At 44.7% G+C, this 14742-nt stretch overlaps 1 protein-coding gene and 1 long non-coding RNA gene across 5 annotated transcripts in view; one reads left to right on the forward strand and one right to left on the reverse strand.

Annotated features, from left to right (window-relative positions):
• Nucleotides 1–14742, forward strand: part of NMNAT3 (nicotinamide nucleotide adenylyltransferase 3) — a 78318-nt gene that overhangs the window by 4977 nt on the left and 58599 nt on the right. The window lies entirely within an intron of this gene.
• On the reverse strand, nt 2252–3945 carry LOC118668120. The gene is made up of 3 exons (XR_004971536.1): nt 3932–3945; nt 3591–3642; nt 2252–2314 (listed from the first exon to the last, which is right to left on the reverse strand). It is a non-coding gene; the product is annotated as an uncharacterized LOC118668120 (long non-coding RNA).

Genomic DNA, 14742 nt, shown 5'->3' on the forward strand with positions numbered 1-14742 from the left:
GAGCCAATCTTTCTTCCTGCCTTTCCTCTCCCATCAGCACTCCCTCCCTTGCTTCCTCTTACAAAAGGAACCGTCTAGGCAGGACACAGCCAGGTGGGAGTGCTGGAACATATTAAAGGCAGATGCGTGGGGGTTTAATACCTTGATTCCAGTCCTTCCCACCGAGTCACAATGTTCAGAAGAGGGGAGTATGGAGCAAGACTGACCAACCCTGTCAGCCTAATTGCATACTAACCACAGCCATCAGAGCCCTGTTGGCAGCCAATCTGCTCGCTGAAATGGGTTTGCACTTGGTGGGGGGAAAATGATGAAAACAAGTGATGTAAACCCCAATTTGGGCCCAATAAGTTCCATATTGGAGAGATTGAAGGTCAGTGTCAGTAAAGTAATCACACCAGACCAGGTAAAGAGCAAACTTGAAAAGGCTAGATGTTTCTCTACGAGCAGGTGATCATTAGGACAGAATGCCTGTTACATGAATTAGTATAGGAGTCTAAATTATGGACTTTCAAATGTTCACTTTAAAGATCAGAAATAGGTGTTTATGGCATGAATCCTATCAGAGATTTAGTATCAAAGACTGCTTTGCTTCTTAATTCTCGCATCAGGCCTTCTTTTATGTAACTTTTATAATGCTTTTAGTCATTATTGCCTTAATGTTTTTGTGAAAAAATGATGCCAGTGTCTGTTACCCACTTTATATTTTATGAATAATCAAAGGACCGCAGATGATACAAGGAGGAGGGCTGCCTGTTTCAGGGAAACGGGCTTCCTTTGGCTTCTTAAGGAATTCTGTCTTAAGAAAATAATTTGAAAAGTGAATGGAGCTACTGTATAAAGATGCATTGTTTTTTATAATAGTGAAAACTTAGACATGACCTGAATATACAGTATAGGAAGATGGTCCAAGTACAGAACACCAGGTTGATGGAATATTGTGCAGTATTTAAAAAATGTGAGGATTAGTAATGTGGGAAGTTGTTACATGCTCAGTAAACAGAATGCCATTACATTAAGATGTGTTCTGTGAGGGAAGCCTCAAAGGGGACAATAGTTGCATTTGAACAGTAGAACTATGCATAACTTTCTTACATATTTCGAACTTGCTATTTTGTTTTATTACTCCCAAAACTTTTTTTTAAAAGACCCTCAAATGAGCCAAGTTAATGATATTTCTTCTATTTGCAGTATCAAGGGCATGGCATTTGTGACCTTAATATGAGTAAGTCTTTTAATCAGCAGTTTCTAAAGCTGGGCTTGTCTGCCTGCCTCCATGTCTCTGGTAGAGGCCTGTACTCTGGGTCCACTGGCTGAATGGCCTGCAGATGTGCTCACTTTGGCCTTGTAGACTCATATTCTCAGGGTTTTTAAGATGAAGAATGCAACTGCCCTTTTCCTGCCCTACAAACTCATATCCCTCTGCCAACCTCTCTCCTCCTTACTCCCTTTGGGACCTCATTGGTGAAGTTTTAGCAACCTCTGCCCCCAACGTCCCGCGCGTGCGCGCGCGCGCGCGCACACACACACACACACACACACACACACACACACACATTGCCAGCAATTGGTAGCCCCATATTACTCAGCTTCTTGTCCTGCTCAGGCCTTGGTACTCAGTAACTCAGAGTCTGCTTTATATATTCATATATATATATATATATATATATATATATATATATAATTTTTATTGATTTCAGAGAGGATGGGAAAGGGGAGAAAGAGACACATCAATGATGACAATCATTGATCAGCTGCTCCTGCATGCCGCCTACTAGGGATCGAGCCCACAACCCAGGTGTGTTCCCTGCCCAGGAATCGAACGGTGATCTCCTGGTTCATAGGTTGATGCTCAACCACTGAGCCACACCATCTGGGCCTGCTTTGTATATTCTTAATGACAACTCTCCCTGTGTCAGCCCTTGTACCCATCATCCTCTGCTGCCTAGAGTGTCGCCAAGGGCATGTCCTAAAACAGCAGTTCTCAAACTCATTCATTTGGCCAAACATTGAGAAATCATGGCATATGTCTTTATTAGAGACAAGGATTTAAGTCCGCATGGTTTATTTGGGAGGAAGTTCCAGGAAGTTCTAGCAAGTAGAGAAGTAAGCCCGACGAGTTCACCATCAAGCAGGTCACCACTGTGGACCACTGGAATTTACACCTGCTTGGAGTCCCCAGCAGCCAGTGTAGAACACCCTTTCAGAGTTAGCCTTTTCTGGAGCTGGTTATGTACACATCATTGATGTCCCTCATTGGCTGAGCACTGCTCCTGGGGGGAGATGAATTCTCCAGGATGGTGGCAGCTTCCAGTCACTAGGTAAAGCACCAGGGCAAAGGGATGCAGACACTGACACATGGAAGTCAAGCTGGCTTCTCTAAAGTGGTGAGGCCCAAGTGTCAGGGCATAGCACTGACAATGTCTGCGGTGGCATTCTTCCCTAAACACCATGAACGTTATAAACTGAAAATAACCAAATGCTGAATCAGAGGTCCATTTATACCAAATCAAAGACTGTATTAAGAACTAACCAACCCCAGAAGCTTATGAAAATTATGGGAAGAAACCTTTAAATTAGAAAAATAATACCATATCTTTTTCCTATGAATTGGGATGTTCCACCAATATTTGAAGTGGCAGAATGCTAGTGTTCTGCAGCTGTGCAGTTTGAGAGCCAACATTTTAAAAGAGGGCCTGAGTGTATAATAAGATTTATCTGTATTGTGGCAATGTTTCTCCCGTTGTTGTAATTTAGTTTTTTTCTGTTAATTTCTCAAGCACATTAAAGATGGTCTTAAAAGAAAAATTCATTGGGAGAAAACATTTAACTTCATTTGTATCCAGTGCCACGTTTTAATATTAATACTGGATTCACCGTACTGACACTAATATCAGAGGATGGGAGAGAATTTCTGTAGTGATGGCTTTAGGCAATGTGATAAATGCTTTGTAGTCATTGCCTTTATATAGTAACACTCCATCTCCAATTAAAGATTTAGTAAGCTCTTCATCAAAATATCTATTCACAATTGAGGCGTACAAGATGGTTGTGCTGACATTTCAACTTAATTCACTCTATAATTTTGTGGGTCCCAATCCATTTTAGATGCTTGTTTTTTTCTACACAGAGGAGGAATAATGACAAGAGTTTGGGGGCATAATGCAGAGTATAGAAACATTCTCCATGTATTTATTATTATTAAGTCTATTAGAATATTTGTCACTACAAATGAAGGACTTACTCTGAGAATGATTTAAAATTGTTCATGTAGCAAGTTCAATAGGGTTTAGTGGCTAAAGTTTATATGCTTTGAGATATGGGCATTTTAGAATTTGTATAAAAAGGACTCATGATCCTGATGTTTTAAAGCAATGAAGCCATTTCCCTTTGGTTCAACATGCATTCCATAAAGAATAAGAGAGTGAATTCCTGGTGTTCGGGCCTGTTCCCGTGTCCTGTGCACACGGCAGACATCACTCACTCATCCTGAGTCTGCATCTTCAACTGCAGTGTTCAGCCACTACAGTCCATCATCACTGGCTCACCAGATGGAGCCTATGCGTACTTTGTGCTCACGCACACCTTCTTACCTGTTCTTGTCATTGCTGTGAAGGGTCAACAAAAGAATCCTTCCCAGTCTCTCTACCAAAAAAAAAAAAAAAAAAAAAAAGATGAATTCAAGAAGCAGTGGGTATGACCACCTTGTGCCTTTTGTCACCTCTCTGTTATGCAGATGGTATTTAATCAGTTTGTCAACATTTGTCTCCCTTCCTTTTCTCCTTCTATCATGTGCATTTTGTTTTTTCCTTTCTTCCTCAAATATTGCTCAGAAGATCAAGCAAGGAGTCCAAAATTATTTGCTATCTGGTCTCATAAAGTTTGGTTGAAGTACTTTGTATTAATGGGAATACATTGAGGGTTTTTTTCCTACCTCTTCAGGAAGACTGCTCTGTTGTAGGTCACTTGTGACCTCCACATTGCCAAATCTCCCATATCTTCTGTGCCACATGTGCAGCATGTGATACCTCTGATCATGCCCACCTCTTGACCCTTCTTTCTTAGATTTTCCTCCTTCTAGCCTAATTGCTTCTTCTTTGATTTCCCCATCTGCTGCCTTCCCTCTGCTAGCATTTTGAGTGGTGAATCCCTAGGATTCTTCAGTTCTCCTCTTGTACATTCCGCCTGGATAATTTCATCCCTGTCCCTGGTTTTTAACTCTCACCTTTACATAAATACCTTTACATAACTCTCACCTTTACATAAATACCTCCATCACCCACTCTCTCTGGAATATCCAGCAGCCCGCTGAATGGTGCCTCTTGTGGCTTTGTTAGGTTGCAGATGGAATTAAGGTTGCTAATCAGCTGACCTTAAATATCTTGAATCATACAGATAGGATCAATGTAATCACAAGAGTCCTTATAAGTGAAAGAAGAAGGCAGGAGAGTCAGAGTGACGCAGTGTGAGTGAGACTGGACCAGCTGTGGCTGGTGTCAGAGCCAGAACAAGCACCCCTTGGAAGGTGGATCGGGGCATGAGCCAAGGAATGTGGCAGCCTCTGAAATCTGGAAAGGCAGGAAATGGATTCTCCCCTAGAGCCTCAGAAAGGAATATAGCCTTGCCAACACCTCTATTTCAGCCCAGTGAAACTCTTTTTGGACTTCTGACCATCAGAACTATCCTATATACTAAAAGGCTAATATGCAAATCAACCGAGCAGAACAACTGGTCGCTATGATACACTCTGACCACCAGGGGGCAGACGCTCAACACAGGAGCCGCCCCGTGGTGGTCATTGGGGAGCGCCACTCAGCCAGAAGGAGGGCTCATGGCTGTGTGGCAGCACTAAGGACCCCTTGGAGAGTGTCCCCGAGGGGTCCTGGGCTGCGAGAGGGTGCAGGCCAGGCTGAGAGGGACCCCTCTGCCCCCCAGTGCACAGATGTCCTGCACTGGGCCTCTAGTAAGATAATAAATTGTGTATGTATTTTTAAGCTACTAAGTGGAATCATTTGTTACAGCAGCAACAGGAAACTAAAAGAGGATAATCATCCCTTTCTCAAAATATTGGAGTGTGGAGTCAGGAAATAATGTCTGAAAATTACCCAGTAAAGCTCCTGAAACATAATAGATGCTTAGTAAACAGTAATGTTGATGGTGGACAATGTTGGGGGAGTGGTGATCATTAACATTGTAAAAGGAGAGTAGCTGATGGCAGATGCCTGAAGAATCAAGGTCAGGGACTCTGAGGTGAGATTCAGGGCTAGTAGGAGGCCAGTAGGCGACACCTGGTGGCCAAAGGGGACCATTCTGTCTGTTAGTCCACAGAATGGACTATCCTCTTCCTGTTCTTCAGCACTTACCTATCAACGCCATCCTACCTGGAGGAAGCGGGAGTTGGGGAAGGGCTGCCAGAGATCTGGTAGAAGGCGGGCCTCTCTCTGCCTGGCCCTCACTCACCCTAATGTCTTTGGCTGCCTTTATGGTCTTAAAGATCATTACTCCAATCTTGAGTATCAGCAGCTAAACTTCACTAAGCTTGCTATGGCCCAGACAATATGCTTGGTGCCCTATGACAGAGCCAGTATTCACAACAGCCCTCTGAGGCAGACCTTATTTCCCATATTACAGAGGAGCAAACAGAGACTCCAAGAAGTTAGGCAACTTGCTCAAGTGGCAGAACTGGGACTACAAGCTAGGTTTGTCTGACTCCAGATCCAGCCTCCTGCACCAAACTAGTCACTGAGTGGGAGACATGACCCATCCACAGGCTGCCTGGAAGGGCCTGGGGCTGTGTTTGCATTCGGTGGGCCTGTAGGAGCAAGGTTCTCCAAGTCTCCAGAGGAAATGCCCCGCCCTCCTGCACCTCTGGGAATGATGGAGCCCCCATGTGAGATGGGGTTGGGGCACATTTGCTTCTGGGGTCCTTGTAGGGGCATCCACATCTGCTTTTATTTCCGGGGGTGGGGGATGGGGAAGTGAAGTAACATGGAAAGTTGTTAACGATTGCTTAGAGACTTCTCTGTAGCCGTTCACTATATTATTTTCTCTAATTTGGGGGGCTATTTTGTAATTTTTTATAATAAAAAGTTATCTTATTTTAAAGTCATCACTGAGCCCTTAGGAGGTGCTCAATCTTTGGCTGAATTAGACACCCTGAGACCCACAGATAAATGACCACAGTGGTGGGGCTGGCCTTGGGGGCAGAGGTGGAGGGGCATGATCGAGCCAAGTGGGACAGTCCTCAGCGGGCAGGAAGTCATGCCTGACTCTCCAGGTGTACTCTTGCTTTTGTCTAGCTGTTTATAGTCAGTCCTGAGTCAAGTAACTAAGAGATAGCTAGCTGGGTCTGTTTTGATGCCTGATCACTGAGATTTCCTGCAGTGTGTGACTGTCCGTCCCCAGGTGGGCTGAATTATCCTTCGTGGTGGCATTATTCCTTTGCTGTGTTATGATATGAGAAAAGGACTGTGGTGTCTTATCACACATCTTCTCATGGTACATACTACTCAATAGGAATGCCATTTGTCACTGCCGATTCGCTAGCAGATTTTCCTTGCCAAGTCCTGTAATCTTTTGGGTTTCACATGGAAGTTTATTTTTCAGACTTAGCTTTGGAATAGATAAACAGATTCCTCGATCTCCCTTTAGCTTCCTCTTTCTTTGCATTTTTTCCTTGTCAAAATAGCCAGCCAATGGAGGTGAGCAGCCCTCAGAGTGTTTGTTCCTGCCTTATCATCTCAGTATTTCCAAGGACTTTGCCAAATCTGTAGACTGTGTTGAGCATCTTTTAAAGCAGACATCACTGCTAACCAAGAGGTCAGACTTGGCCAAGCACTGGTTTAGCTCTCTAAATACAATGTTATTCTTCATCTAAAATTCGATTTCTTTCCTATAAGCCTTTGGACATGTGAACGCATAATAGGTGACCTCTGAGTGGTAATTTCATGAATTCTTGGTGAAATGAATTGTATCAGATCAATATATTCGTAGACTCATCAAATTTTTTGAGCTGCGAGGGACTTTAAGATGAATCTGGTATAGCTCTGTTAGTGGAAGAAACATTCATTTTAACTGCATAGTCAATTCTCAATTAACAAGGATAATGGAGTGGAAGGAGGTCAGTGATAATCACAAATCATGACGAAAATAAAATTATAGTGAACACTGGATTTTCTGGGGATGACCAACTGGTTTGTGGATTAATTGAGGTTAAGACACAGTGGACCCTAGGATGTCATTGCCTTTGTAATTGGTCAGCAGCTGCTCACCACCTGGCCTCCACCCCCCCCTCTCTGTCTCAGGGAATAGAAGGGCTTCTTGGGGGCTAGATCTGGCAGAAGGGGCTGACCTTGCCTGGACAGATACCATTATAGTGCAGACCTCAGTCTTGGTAGCTGGTGAAGGCTGCTTATAGGGCTTGTCACACCTGCTCCTTGATCAGTGGTTCTCAAACTTGAGCTCCAGGTGACCCGCTTGGAGATTTTGTGAAGACTCAGATTGCTGGACCCCAGCCCCAGTCTCTGATTCAGTGGGTCTGCAGTGGGGCCTGAGAATTTGCTTGTCTAACAAGTGCCCAGGTGATGTTAACACAGCCATCCGAGAGACCACACTTGGAGAACCATGGCTTTCCAGACCATTCTTTTCATCCCAGCTGCACGTTAGAGTCACCCAGGGAGCTTTTTAAACCTATTGATGCCTAGATAACACCTAGGCCAATTATGTGAGAGGCTCTGGAGGTGAGACCCAGGCATGGCTGTTTCTAAAGCTCCCCGTTGAACTTAATGTGCATCTAGGTAATGTTTTCCAGTCCTTTGTCATCTCCATACAGGTCTCACGATTTTTCCCATATCTTTATCCCCCTATATTTAATATTTCTTTAAGTAAAGCTTTTCATATGAATTTATTTTAAAAGCAAACTATCTCTTTCATGGAGGAAAACTAATTTCACAGGCCAGATATGGGACACACATGTAAAACAAATATTAAAGTTCTAGCCTGGATTCATCTTGCATCTCATCACACTTTGGAAGTCTCTCCTCTAGAACTGTGTTCTTTTTTCTTTTCTTTTCACAAAGGTGATGGAATATACTACTTCGGTTCTTCATCCCCTCTGTGGAATAGGCAGGGTTCTGCTAACTCTGAGCAGGATGATCTTCTCCCCACAAGAGAAACAGTTTGGAATACAAGTGAGAGTGACTTCATTACAGATAACCTCGGCTAGGTGATCATCTTCACTTTAAAAAAAAGGATTCATCAAAAGAATAGATAAACTGTAGTATTGCCAAAAAATGGAATACTACTCAGCAATGAAAAGGAACACACCGCTAATGCACACACCACTTGGACAAATCTCACAGACATTATGCTGAGTGAAAGCCAAACACAGACAACTATACACTGTATGATTCTATTTCAAGTTCTAAAACAGGCAAAACTAGTCTGTGGTGGAAAAATTTAGTTCAGTGGTTGCTTGAGGGAAGGGGACAGGGAGATGGAGTAGCAAGGGACATAAGGGAACTTTTTGGGGTGATGGGATGTTCTGTACCTTATAGGATTAGGGGGTGGTTCTTAAGGGAGGCTGCTATCCTGGGAGAGAGGACTGTGGGTGCCCTGAGCTGGCCCTGCTGCCAGAGGCGATAGCCACGGGCACTCCTTCCTTCACATGAGCTATGTCCTGGAGGTTCCATGGTGGGGTCGCCCTGGCAACCAGCCTGGGTGAAGCTGTGAAGAGACTGTGTTAGATGTGACCTGCAAATACCACCTGGACCCTCTCACAGAAAGGCTGATGTGAGTGGGTGAGGAATAGAGGGAGCTTCCCAGACTCCCCAAACATCAGAACATGCCACCCCAATGTCTCACTGGGCCCAGGGACATGGTGGGGAGAAAGTGGGGGTGTGAAGGCATGAGTTTACCATCATGGGGATTAGGCAGGTGCAATGGGCAAGAGTGGCCTTCTCAGGCCTGGTAGTGGGCTCTCTAGGGTCCTCACTGCACAGTCCACCCCACCGTGAAGCTGCCAATAAGCACGCATCTCCACATGCTAGCCTCCTCTTCACTTCAGTTAGAGGCCTGAATTCATCGCCTCCCATCCATTCCCAAGGCTCTTCCTCACCCTCATCCCAGCCAGTCCCTACCAGGACAGGAAGTGCAGGGTCTCGGGGTCCTTGATGCCAGTTAGCTTGGCTGGATCCTTGCGGAGTTCCAGTCATAATATTACCAAACATTCAGATGCTTGGATGCATCTGAGTTAGCGACTATTACATCTTTAAAATTTTCTCCTAGAAGCAGAAAACAAAAAGTTAGTCCAAGAGCACAAGCCTGTCACCTAAAGCAGCTGGTTTCTAAGGAGCCATTTGTGAGACCCCTCACAGCAGCAATTCTGCCACCAGCCGAGCTCTTCCCTGGTTTGCTGCAGTCGGGCCATCTTTTATGATGGCGGTGAGCAAAGGCTCCTATTCAGGCCTGGCCTAACGCAGCCCACAAGCTTGCATTTCATTCTGCAAACTCTTACTTTATAGTGCCATTGGTGGAAGATGCAGCAGTGTTTAATTCTTCCCTCCCTCTGTGGCTCGAGCACTTTAGTAATTTAAAAGTGCTTCTTTTTCTTCTTCATCTAGAGAAGTAAAAATAATTACAATAGAAATGGGTAATTTGCAACTACAATGCCTAGCTGATAATCAAAAACTTGTAAATGGAAACATCGCATATGTTTATCACTTCTTAAAATTAGAATGCCATTAAAGTACCTGTGGCCTCAAAGAGAGGGCATTATGGAAGGGAAGGCAGGCTTAGTTGTTTGTTGGAGACCAGCCTGCTAATGAGCCTTTTAAGTTGCTGTTGCCTCAGGAGCCCTGAATAAAGGAAGGTGTCCCTGGGTGCTGCCCAGCTGTTCAGGAGACCCTCAGGTAATCACTTGTGGGTTGATCACCCTCCCGCATAAAACTATGCAGGGGCCCACCAGCCACCACCATCAAGATCAAGTTCAGCCCTAGCCAGTTTGGCTCAGTGGATAGAGCACCAACCTGCGAACTGAAGGGTCCCAGGTTCAATTCTGGTCAAGGGCACACGCCCAAGTGCCAGACTCGGTCACCAGTAGGGGGTGTGCAGGAGGCAACTGATCAATGACTCTCTCATCATTGATGTTTCTATCACTCACTCCCTTCCTCTCTGAAATCAATAAAATATAGATTTTTTTAAAAAGATGAAGTTCAACCTTAACATAGAACACAGGGCCCTTGGCAACCCTGGAAAACCTTGTCATCCCAAATATCCCCTTGTCAATAACCTTGGCTATTCTGTTGACCCTCTCGTGGCCCCAACATGCCCCTGGCCTTCCACATTACCAGGCTTTGCAAACACTGTTTTCTCTTCCCAGCTCACTTACCTGCCTAACTCCTATTCATCCTTCAAAACGCAAAACTTACGTTACTTCCTGCAGGAACCCTTTCATACCCCTTTTACACCCCTCTCTCAGCCTCGTTGGGCTGGGGCCTCCTCTGTGTACTCAGGCTCCCTCTGTTTCCATTTATGCCAGTTCTTAACGACACTGGATTGTGAACATTGGTTAGCCCATCTGCTTTCCACTGTCTCAGACAGGTGAGCCCTGTGGGCAGGAATGTGGTTCCTGGCCTACTACTGCCTGACACTTAGTAGGTGTTAATTGATGTTTGCTGAATGAAGGGATTATTAATGGCAGTGAAGGAGTTTTAAAATTTGTCTTTAAAAAAGCATAATTATCACAGTCATTGATAAAATAAATCCCATAATACATTCCTTAGTCAACTGGGCTATTTGGATCCTCTGCATCCATGTTCATTTTTGTGATGAATTAAGGGGTGGATCATGAGGTAGGCCAGCTCTCTATTCAAAAGCAAAATCAGCCTAGACTTCATAGTTTTGCTTCTGTCGTAAATTCTGCACGTGTCTTTACCATAATCAGGACAATAATGGATTTACTGCTTTGCATCTTATTTGTGTGATCAGAAGTATTGTAGAACAAATGCTTTCAGCATTAAAAGGAGGTCAGTGTTATTAATGAAGTGTTTGCAAGCCCAGGAAGCAAGTTTATCTCTATTTATTCTTTCACTCTATAACCCAATAGCCAGCTCTCTGTGTCTGCAGGTGAGTGGGCACATCTGCCAGTCACTGGGTTCCTCATGGGTCATTTGGGGTGCAAGGTTTACATTAAAATTATACCCCTTGCTTGAAGTTGACTTTATTTTTATCTGCAGGCTAACTTGCTGCAGGCTCACTTTTCAGCTAATCTAGTACTTCTCATGTCCCAGGCTTTGCGGGGAGGGGAGGAAGGCGGGATTCCTGCCCAAAGGGTCTCACCTATGATACACTCATATAGAGTGGAGCTATTCCAGAGCCATCCTTAGCCTGGGGCTGTGCCATCATGGGACTCTGTGTGCTCTACTAGCTCCTGGGACCCAGGGACAAGAGAGGACAGGAGTCTGAGCTAGAAGATGGGTAAGGGGAGCTCTGGTCACAAGGTGCTGTGCGCCTCTGACCGGATCTCTTAGCCTCTCCATCTTCCTGATCTGTAAGCCATGAGGCTGGAGAGTGTCTGGTCCCTTGCATCTGGCCCTGAAATGCTGTCATGCCCTGGATCTGAGTTAGAACGTGTTGCTGACTATGTGACTGACTCCATGAATGACTCCAAGTCAGGTGAGGAAGGGGTGTCTTGGGAGCTGGATTTGCTAGAGGAGTAGCTGGAATTGGCATAGGGCTGGTCTGTGGGGAGGCTTCTTTCTCCATGCAGCCAGAATTTCCTAAACACAGATTATGTCCCAGTCCTTTGCCGACACAAAGATCATAAAGGCAGTGAACTGAGCCAGGTTCTTCTGGTCCAGAGCTCATAATAGAGTTGGGGAGATGGGCCATACATATAGTCACATGCAGGCCCTGGAAAACCTGGGGGTGTCTGCCTGCCGCTCAGGCCTAGGCTGAGCTCTCTGCCCAAGTTCTGCCCCGCTCCTGCGCTCCACACCTACAGTCAGTTGTGTTTGTTTCCAGTTTAATGCCAACTGTACTTATTAATAAACCATATGACTTTATTAAATATCCCATAAACTAATAGACTATGAGTATGGTAGAAGGAAAGAGTAGGGTTTTTTTTGAGGAATGAGTGAATGCTTTGAAAAGACTAAAAAAATGTGAGAATGGCTGCTACCATCCCTGCCCCCAGGAGGTGCTGGTGAAGGAGCAAGGCTATGAAAGATCGGCAGGGGGAGAGGCATGGGAAATCAGACTGTCAGGACAGGTGTTTTACCTCACATGGCTTCTTGTGCATCTCGAAATACCCTTTCCACTGAGAAGGAACTGGAAAGGGGCATGTTGCTGACAGATGGGGTTTGTAAAAGCTCCAACCCCTGCTCCCAAAACAAAGCCTTGGCCCTGCGTCAAATCACCTCTTTGCATAGGTTCAGTTTAAAGTTAGAATTCACTAAGACTTTTTTTTAGTTATTCCCTGATTTAACCATTTGAGCCTGCTTTGGCAACCAGTCAAGGGTGGGTAAAAGGTCTTCTTCGGCTGCTGGGTACTGAGTGACTACATGGGTAGGCGGGGACTGACTGCTAAGAGCTGAGACTTATGGAACCAGCAAAAACCGTATCACAGACCACCGGTCTGCCTTTTCCACACGCTGGCTCCAGCCTGAAGACAGAAAGGAGCAGGGGAGGAATGAGTTCAGGAGAAGCTGGAAGGGGAGTGGGGAGCAGGCCAAGCAGTGGCCCCATAGATGTGAGGAAAGCCAGTGTTATAGAGGGGGTAGAGAGGAAGGGCATTCAAGGAGAGACTTAGGAGATGGAGTCTACAGGATTCAGTGATGGATGAATTGGGGGGGGGGAGGAAAAGAAAGGGGGCCAGATCACTCCCACACCACTGATTGGATGGTGGTGCTGCTCGTTTACGGAAAATTGGAGCAGGTGGTATGAATAAACTGGGGAATGGGGCATTCTACATGGAGGAAAGAACTCCAAGGAAAGAAAGGAGGCAAGTAGCTCCTGGCCAGATGCCTGCGTCGTTTATTTAGCACCTTCTGTGGACCAGGTTGAGGGCCAGGAATCTAAGAATAAGCATGTTGGGGCCAGCATGCTAGGCCCTGGACAGAGGCCAGAAACTCACCTTAGGAAGTGGGGGCCAGGAAGGGAGTGGAGGGAGAGTTCAGGCCAAAAGGAAGACTCACAGCGGTGTGGACATGGAAGGAGAAAGGGTTTGGGGTCTCAAATGCAGGCTTTTCTTACTGCACACAGGATTATAATATAGAGAAACAGTAACTGAAAAACTACTGCTAAATGATCTGTTTGATTGCTCAGAAAATAATAGCTGCAACTCAAAAAGCATTTTATAGTTTGAGCATTTCATAGCATATTATTTTCTAATTAAAGATTTTTTAAATTATGAGGATTTAATATCACTTATCATTGGTGTTATTCAATGACACATTGTGAGGTATTTTGCATTGGATTTTCAAAAAAGTCTCTGAGCCCTGGCCAGTGTAGCTCAGTTGGTTAGACCATTGTCCCATACACCTAAGGGTTGTAAGTTCCATTCCTGGTCAGGGCATGTACCTAGGTTGTGGGTTCCATAGTCAGGGTGCATAAGGGAGGCAACTGACCGGTGTGGTTTTTCTCTCTCTCTCTCTCTCTCTCTCTCTCTCTCTCTCTTAAAAAAAAAAAAAAAATCAATAAACGTATCCTCAGGTGAGGATTAAAGAAAAAATATCTCTGAGCCTCATTTTATTTTCAGGATGACCTCTTAGGAACCTTTTTATCTAAGTATAAGTATATTTATAAAATTAAGTAGACACAGAAAATGATGCAATAAGGCGACATTTATGAAGCACTGATTCCTTAAACTGTAATGCCTGGCAGATTTTTCTCCCTGTATCTGTTTGTTCCCTTAACATTTTAACTCCCATTGTTTCAGTAAAATAGGGTAAGATGCTTATCATGAAACCCATTTTGTATTTCAAGTGTTTTTTAAATCCTCTCTTGAGTGATGTGCATTTCCCTGGTTTAAGCTCAGGTTTTTCTTTTTCTTTTTTTTTGCATTTACTTCTTAACTTCTAAAGTTTCAGCTAAAGCTGTTTGCTCTCTGAGCACAGAACTGCATTTGGTTCTACAGTGATCACCAACCTTTCTCAAGGGAGGGAAGTGGAGGCAGTTTATTGGATCGCCATCTCCTCTCGTAGGAAAAAAGCTGCAGGGCATCTGTTTGCTTTGCTCTCAAAATTAAAGTGAATTTAATTTAGGTGTGAGAATTTTGCAGTTCTACTTAAACAGTTTTCTATTGGGGACCTGGGAAACCTGGCTGCAAAGTCCCCCAAGCATGTGCTCACAGGTCCATGCAGAACTGAGAAGTGCTGTTGTCGCCTTGTTCATGCCCAAGTGTTGGGAGACAGCTTGAGAGGAAGCCAGGAGTGTGGAGTCAAACTGAGCTCACTCCTATGTAACCTTGAACAAATTAGTTCATTTCTCTCAGCCCCAGTGTCTTCATCTGCAAAAGGGGAATAATAACATCTAATCAAAATAATATGAAATAGCTGCAGTGTCCCATAAATGATTAGTAATGATATCCCTCTTACATGCTAACTCTACCGCTTATCCTCACCTCCTGTGCTCGGAGCCATGTGACCTCATTTCTGGGCACCTCGAATTTCCTGGGTACCCACATTAAATTGGATTATGGCTATGACTCATCTGGCTCTCCCACCAGCTGTGGGCTGTCTCCAGGCT

The sequence above is a fragment of the Myotis myotis genome, unplaced genomic scaffold, assembly GCF_014108235.1.
Source record: "Myotis myotis isolate mMyoMyo1 unplaced genomic scaffold, mMyoMyo1.p scaffold_m19_p_13, whole genome shotgun sequence".
NCBI lineage: Eukaryota > Metazoa > Chordata > Mammalia > Chiroptera > Vespertilionidae > Myotis > Myotis myotis.